The sequence below is a fragment of the Sitophilus oryzae genome, unplaced genomic scaffold, assembly GCF_002938485.1.
Source record: "Sitophilus oryzae breed Bouriz unplaced genomic scaffold, Soryzae_2.0 scaffold_578_pilon_pilon, whole genome shotgun sequence".
Taxonomy (NCBI): Eukaryota; Metazoa; Arthropoda; class Insecta; order Coleoptera; family Curculionidae; genus Sitophilus; species Sitophilus oryzae.
The window spans coordinates 1,640,262-1,648,259 of NW_022147171.1; the positions used below are offsets into that span (position 1 = coordinate 1,640,262).

General features: G+C 28.3%; 1 long non-coding RNA gene and 1 other non-coding gene across 3 annotated transcripts; both read left to right on the forward strand.

Annotated features, from left to right (window-relative positions):
• Positions 1–1,202: 1,202 nt before the first annotated feature.
• LOC115887670 lies at positions 1,203–1,320 on the forward strand. Its single transcript, XR_004051134.1, has one exon. It is a non-coding gene; the product is annotated as a 5S ribosomal RNA (ribosomal RNA).
• Positions 1,321–3,093: 1,773 nt separating this feature from the next.
• On the forward strand, positions 3,094–3,958 carry LOC115887634. 2 transcript variants are annotated; one of them, XR_004051122.1, is made up of 3 exons: positions 3,098–3,567; positions 3,640–3,721; positions 3,915–3,958. It is a non-coding gene; the product is annotated as an uncharacterized LOC115887634 (long non-coding RNA). The 2 variants fall into 2 exon arrangements; XR_004051121.1 differs by having other exon boundaries at positions 3,094–3,721.
• Positions 3,959–7,998: the final 4,040 nt, after the last annotated feature.

Genomic DNA, 7,998 nt, shown 5'->3' on the forward strand with positions numbered 1-7,998 from the left:
TTTTTCTCTTTAGAAGGGAGATGGTTTGTGTCGTAGAAAACATTACAGTATTTAATATCGTGTATTTTGATATTCTTTTCTTAATTTACTGTAATTTCTTGTTTCCAATAATGCCAAATCTTGACAATATGGTGAAGGTTGAGTTTTGATCTTATTAGTTTTATACCTGTGTTTATACAAAACCAAATTAAGACTTAGTTAGTTTGTGATTTATATTAAGATCTTTCTTATAATATTTGTTATGTCTTAATCTTAATACTATATTATAAAATAAATGTTAAAATATCTTAATTTTGCATATCCTATTCCATCCTTCCATTAGGAAAAATATGGTTTATAAATCATATATGCTATTCTAAATTAGGTGTAAGAATAGAGAAATCTTAAGGTAGCAGAAAAATTAATGCAATATATGTATAAACAGAATTAAACAAGGTAACTGTTAATGTTGCTGAAGCTGATTCTACAATTTTAATTATGGAGGCTAAAAGGCCTTTTAATGCCTCCGTAGTTTTGATGGAATGTTAACAAAAACTATTATGAACATGACATGGAGCTACAGCATTTAAAAATTAAAAAAAAAGAAAAAACTTGGGCACATCCCTTTTAATTTCCCGAATTTTTAATAAAGCCCTTTTTAAACGTTGCATAATAATCTAGAGCAATTAGATTAATTATAGGAATCTAGAGTTTTATTTCTATTTAATTTTATTGACTATGAAAATACATAATAAGCGTTCACGTGTTGTGCGAAATATTAAAATAATATAAATAATATACCGTACTATGATCGAAAAAAATAGCGTCAGCGATGACTATAAAATGAAGATCGCTGTCATTTTTTATGTAAATTTATATGGGAAATGTCCTCAATCGTCATTTCCCAGCCAACTGGACGCCGTTTTTTCGATCATACGGTATATATTGACAAAAAAACGCTGAAAAATACATATGAAGGAAAATTAAAATTATTTGTTTTCTACTGAAAATAATTCCAAAATAACTTGCACTCCGGCAACATCGACGATGTGCGCATGCGTAGTATCTGTGACTATATGCAGCAAAAACTCGTTTCAAGGTCAGCCACCGGATCCACACCATACCCAATTATGTTTATTTACCATAATTATTTTTTTGTAATTTTATACCTACAAATCTGGTATTGTTCTTCATTTGTTGGTGCCTAGCTAGAATTCTTTTCATGTAACGGCCATACCACGTTGGCGCACCAGTTCCCGTTCGATCACTGAAGTTAAGCAACGTCGGGCGCGGTTAGTACTTGGATGGGTGACCGCTTGGGAACCCCGCGTGCTGTTACTTTTTTATTATTTTTAATTAATAACAGTTGCTAGGAAATTTTATTTCTAATATAGTGGTAAGTTATATATAAAAATATATTTTGTGAAGTAATTTATGTATTAAAAAAATATATTTAATCACAGCGAGCAAAAATTTAGAACAATTTTGTTTATTTACCATAATTATTTTTTTGTCATTTTATACCTACAAATCTGGTATTGTTCTTCATTATTGGTGCCTAGCTAAAGTTTTTTCATGTAACGGCCATACCACGTTGGCACACCGTTCACTGAAGTTAAGCAACGTCGGGCGCGGTTAGTACTTGGATTGGGTGACCGCTTGGGAACCCCGCGTGCCGTTACTTTTTTATTTAATAACAGTTGCTAGGAACTTTTATTTCTAATATAGTGAGAAGTTACCGAGGAAGTTACAAAATATGTTTTAGAAAATAATTTCTATATTAAATAAAAATTATTTAATCACAGCGAACAAAAATTTAGAACAATTTTGTTTATTTACCATAATAATTTTTTGTCATTTTATAGCAAGGTGTAGCAATATTTTTAACTGAATTGATTGTTTATAAATGTTAGTAACAATTATTAACTTATCGCCTAGCATGTGAAATATATATTTGGGTACTTAGCACAAATACTCCCAATCGAATTTTATTTTTTTGGGTTTAAATAGTTTATTTTTAGCAGTTCAAACAATTTGGTATATGCTTTTGTATTAGGAGTTTAATTTGAAAAAAAATACACTTAAGAATGCAATCAAGATGACATACACTATCACGTTACTTGTGAGACAACTTAAGCAATGATAACTAAAATTGTAACTGAAATTTTTATTTTAAAAAGATTGCAGATTCTTGACAATATGGTGAACTTTGTCTGGAGCAAAATTGTTTCATCGTCTTTCCGAATATCATTCATTAACAAATTATAAAAATGAGACATGAAACTATATAAAATTATTTCAATAGGTTGGTATTTTATTTAATTATTTATTGTTTTTTATCTTGTTTTAACTAAAAAAAATATATTATTACATTTATTACCATTATATATTAAATATATTAATAGAAACCGAAAAAAAAATAAAATTGAATAAATTTTATTCATCGTATTGATATTTTTTATATAAAATATAACATATTATTAGTTATAAACAACATGGATAGAATATTGTATTTTAATATGGCACAGACAAGGGTCGGACTGTGTCCACTGTGTTTCTAACTGCATACAGTTCAATTATAGAGAACTCCGATGTAGTAATAGACCTCACGTTAGGAGCAAGAGTAATAGATGGCACTGATAGCACACATATTATCGCCTGTAACAAATTACTAAATACGTTTAAATTACAGATAAGTTACAGATAGATTATGCGTTTCCAAATTTGTATGCTCTATTTTATTTTAGAAATTAAGATTTTATTTCATTAATATAAATATTTTATTATAATATATATATTTATGAAATATAATAATAAGTAACCGTCAGCCTTATGTGATTGGATCTAATAATAAAATAATGTCGGTATAAAAATAATAAAATACTGTAGGTATATAAAATATAGTCAAATATTCTTATTTTAATTAATTTATTATTATAAAATTATTTTTTAGTTGAGGAGCACTTGATAATACCATTTGATATTTAATGATTTATTTATCAATTATTATACTCCTAGACCTAGAACCTGATAAAATTATTTGCTTTTCAGTAGTACCACAGATAACACATAATCCAGATGGCTCCTTACGTGTTAAAAATTGTCACCCTAATTTCACTCCAATTTGGAAAAATATTGGAGTGACGTTTGAATAATCTGAAATTTTTAGATTTCTTTTCTCACTTTTTTGGGAGGTTTTGCTTCTCTTGCACAGATGTCGCTTGCACTTCAGTTGCGTGGTTGCCAAACGTTATATCGAAATATATTTCATTTCATTATGAATATATAAAATTAAAGGTATACCAAATTAAAAATTATGTAATTTATAAACATGAAATAGATATGTTAAATTAATATATAAATATTTAACTTAATACGTTCATTATTATTTTATTAATTTATCGTCACACGTCATTTACCAGTTGCCTAATTACGAAAAGTTTTATATGACATTAACCTCAAAAATGATCTTTGAAAATTGTTGAAAACAAACAACAACAAACAGAGCAACAAATGAACAAATAACTACATAATGACTGAGAATGATAAGTGATAATAATAACTTTAATGATATGAAGGCTGATGAAGGTAATTATAAACATTATTTTGAGTTTGTTTAATAAAATATAGGATACAATATAACTAAGCAAAATCAAACAGTTTTAGACAACCAATACAAGATTTAGAACTTGACATCGTGATAAACAAATTGTACATTCAGGAACTCGTTTAAATATTATAGGTAAGTAATATTTTCACAAAACTAAACATTATAGCATAAAACCACAGGTAATATATAGAATATTACATATGATAAAATGTTAAATACTGATGTATATTTATTCTAATCACATTTAAATTTAAACTCAAAATTTTCATAAAAAGAAAATGATAATTTTTCGTAAATATAAAGTAAATAATATTACATATTTCAGGTTGATTGACGAATACTCTACAGTTGATTAGAGCCCATGATGATGCGAAGATAATTAATATCACCTAACTTCAAGAAACCAGTGTAAAGAAGTTTACATTCACAACTCATCTAACCATTATAGGTAATAATTTACAAAATTAGTCATTTTTGATGATAATATTAAGGTACTTAGGTACATTTTTATCTTCTAGATCAGTAATGTCGTCATAATTTAAATGAACTCACAGATAGCAATGGGGCACTGCACCGAAGCAGTATTACAAAATATGTGAAATAAAACTGTAATACAAATTGCTCTATAAAATTTAATAGAAATAAATTTATTTATGAAAATTAAGTTATGAAGTTTTATTTTTCCTAGGAAAAAAATAACATTTATATTTTGATCAATTTAGAACATTACAGTTAAAAAAATATGTGTTAGAATAACATATTTTTAATAAAATTGCAGCTTTTAATTTTTATACTTTTTTGCTTTTATATCAATAAGAACTAACGTAAGGAACAATTCATATTTATACTATGAAAACACATGCATATTTTTTGATGTTTTTAAAACCAGTGAATGATGTTGAAATATACTATAGTCTGTCCAACGAGAAGATCCTTGACAGTGATAAATGTGTCTGTCATTTTAATTTCAAAGTAGTTTATTTTATTTTAGAAAGAAATAAGTTGGTACAACTGGAACGCATAGCAGGAAATATTTAAAATTTGATTGACAAGATGACAAGTCATTACTTCAAAATATTGTGAAAAAAACTGTATAAAACTGAAAAAATGTAATCGAGTTATTTTATTTAATAAAAACGGTATGTGTTAATACAAAACAAACAAGAACAAGACACTACATACCAAAAAATATAAAAAAAGAACTATTATTTACTTTCAAGCTTTATGAAACTACCCGCATTTATGATTATATTTATCAATATAACTTATGTACAAATACAAATTTGTAATATTCTACAGGAATAAATAAAACAACATAGGTAAATAAAACAAACTATTTTATTAATAATAACTCCTACCAAATTTTATACCTTAAAGGTTGATTAATTAACTTTAATCTTAATTTTTTTAAACCAGTACCTTTTGACATTATTTTTCTGCAGTACTAATAAGTAATCCATTATTTACCTATCGTGTGATGTCGATATTTTACAGCTACTCCAGTTTTTAGTATGTGTTTAGTTTGATCCTTCTACCATATACGAGATGCACTTATCTACGACGAAACGGTATACAAACTTTATCGATGGAAACTTTATTGGTGTATAAGACTTTCTGCCTGGGCAGCGAGTATTACCCATAAACTGTGCTCTGGGTCTACAGTTAATTTTCACTCGATTTTTCCTCCACTTGACTTCAAAAGACACAAAACACACGTAATAATACGAATCAAAATGCATCATCTTGCAAAACGCAGGGTATTTAACAAAAGTTGACACAAAATTATAACCTATAATTTGGCAAGACTTTGACAAGCGTCAAAAATGACAAAAATCTAAAGGCGAGTTCATACGCATCGGCGTCCGTTTGTCGTTCATCGTTCCGTCAAACCAATAAAATTGAGATACGATCTGTCATTTTTTAAATAAACCAATAAAACTGGTTAAAAACAACAAGACACGACGCATGACGGATTTATATTTAAACCCATCCATAGATAACTTAAAAATTATTAGAAACTTTTTTTAGTAAAATAAATAGATTGGTATGGGACGTCATCTGCCTTTCTTCTGTCATCGTCTGTCGAAATCTTACCTGAGAAAAAAAACAGAGTATACACCTATTATTCTTATTAACTAACTTTAATTACAAACTTACACATTATTGTCATTGGAAATAAATTAATTTGGATATTCTATTTGTTTAGAACCTTTTTTACCTATTGTAGTTTTTTTAAAACCTACTTGATTTAAAACAAAAAAATGTCACCTGTTGTGACAAAATAAGGTCTTTTTTACTAGAAAACAATCTAGTGAGCTTTTCTAATAATACTTTATTTGATATACCGTATGACCGTAAAAACGGCGTCAGCGATGGCTATGAAATGAAGATCGCTGTCATTTTAAATGTAAATTTATATGGGAAATGTCATCGATTGCCATTTCCCAGCCAACTGGACGCCGTTTTTTTTTCGTTTTATTATCATATGAATAATATGTATTCCCATCTGTTAATCTTTTTATTTTAAGGAAGATTTAGGAAGGGTAGCTTAAAACATGTTTGTCAATCAATTATCTTTATATGTCGTTTGTAAAAATATTTTACAGTAGTAGAAAATAAAACTGTTTTTAAGGCGAACAGCTTCTTTGCTAAAATATTTTTTTGGTCCCAATACATAATGATTTACATTTTTTTTTAACTTCAAATAATGAATTTAATGGAAAAATTGCAAGTCATAAAAACGTTCTAAATATACAAATCTATCCATTTTTTCCATATCGTAATATCGGCCTATAAAAGCTATAACAACATAGGTAACTAATATTTATAATTTAATTCGAGTTTTAATCTCAAATAATAAATGTTTTTACTGGTGTATTTCTGAAGTGTTCATTATTAAAAGTAGATATTCTTCAAGTTATGCGAAGTAATAAGTAATGTTTCCGGTGAGTCCGCGTATATGTCACCGGATTTTGGTTAGTATAAAGACTTTTTCTATAGAAAGAATTTTTTCTGTATTTTCCTTTCAAAATAAGACTAATTTCTTCTTATTCTTTTAAATATTACAGTGTTTCTTTTTCCTTAAATGTTATACTTAATTTTCGCTTAAAATTTAAAAATCACAAATGGAGGAAAATATACGTTATTGAATAAAGTTTATACAAATCACTTTACCATAACAAAAAAGTAAAAACATGTCATGGCGGAAGATATTCAGGTGGCATTTCACACATTTATCTATTAAAATCAAGATTAAAATAATAAAGTTGCGTAACATGTTATACACGAGATAGAAAGTTTCAGAATCGATTAATACGCAATACGCTACGCAGTCAACTTATTCCTATGCGCAGATAAGCGTCTTCAAGACTCTTCCTTTGGCCAGGGTCACGACGCCGCCGAAGAGGAATCGGTCTACGTTTGGCTAAACAGGCTGGACACGGTGGAGTACGATATTGGCGAGTCTGAATATTTATAAAAATTTGCAAAGCAAAATATGTTGGAAAAATAATTAATCCATACATAAAATCCATACATAAAAGCGCTAAAGTATTTTTATAGTGCTTAATGGCTATTTCTTTGTGTAAAACGACTAAATACTAAAACATACCTGAAAAACACCTACACACAATACCTCCAGAAATAAATTATTTGTCATTGTCAGTGGTGTGTCAGTTAGATTATATATTACGTTTTTAGATATTTTAGAGTGAGTTCATGCCGCCAACAATTGTGAGATTTCTCGGAAATCAGGTGTACATGTGTTTAAGTTTCATGCGTCAAGAGATCCTAATTTATGTACAAAGTGGATAGAAAATTGTGAGTTCATTCATATAGAATTTTTTTGCACATTTTGTATGTAAAAATACGGCGTTAAGTTACCTTAGAAATGGTGATGGATGGCTTTTACCATATACCGTATGATCGAAAAAAAAACGGCGTCAGCGATGGCTATGAAATGAAGATCGCTGTCATTTGATATGTAAAATTATATGGGGAATGTCATCGATCGTCATTTCCAAACCAATCGGACGCCGTTTTTTTTTCGATCGTAGGGTATAATTTAACACATTAAGAGTTGTCCATCGTTATATTTCTATATCTATGCAAAGTTTACGATGGATAAATCAAGTAATATTAAGTGGATACAAATTATAAATGAATCAGTGAATATAAACTGTTATAAATTATAAGTAGGTAATGCAGTTAGTGAATATACCGTACGATAGAAAAAAAAGGCATGGGAGTGGGCTTGGAAATGAAGATCGCTGTCGTTTAATAGGTATGTAAAATTATATGATAAATCTTATCGATTGTCACTTCCAAATCAACATGACATGCATCTGTACATCATTAATCTCACGACTAGAGTTTCCTGAAATCCCGAACTCCCAGGATCCCGGCGGCGT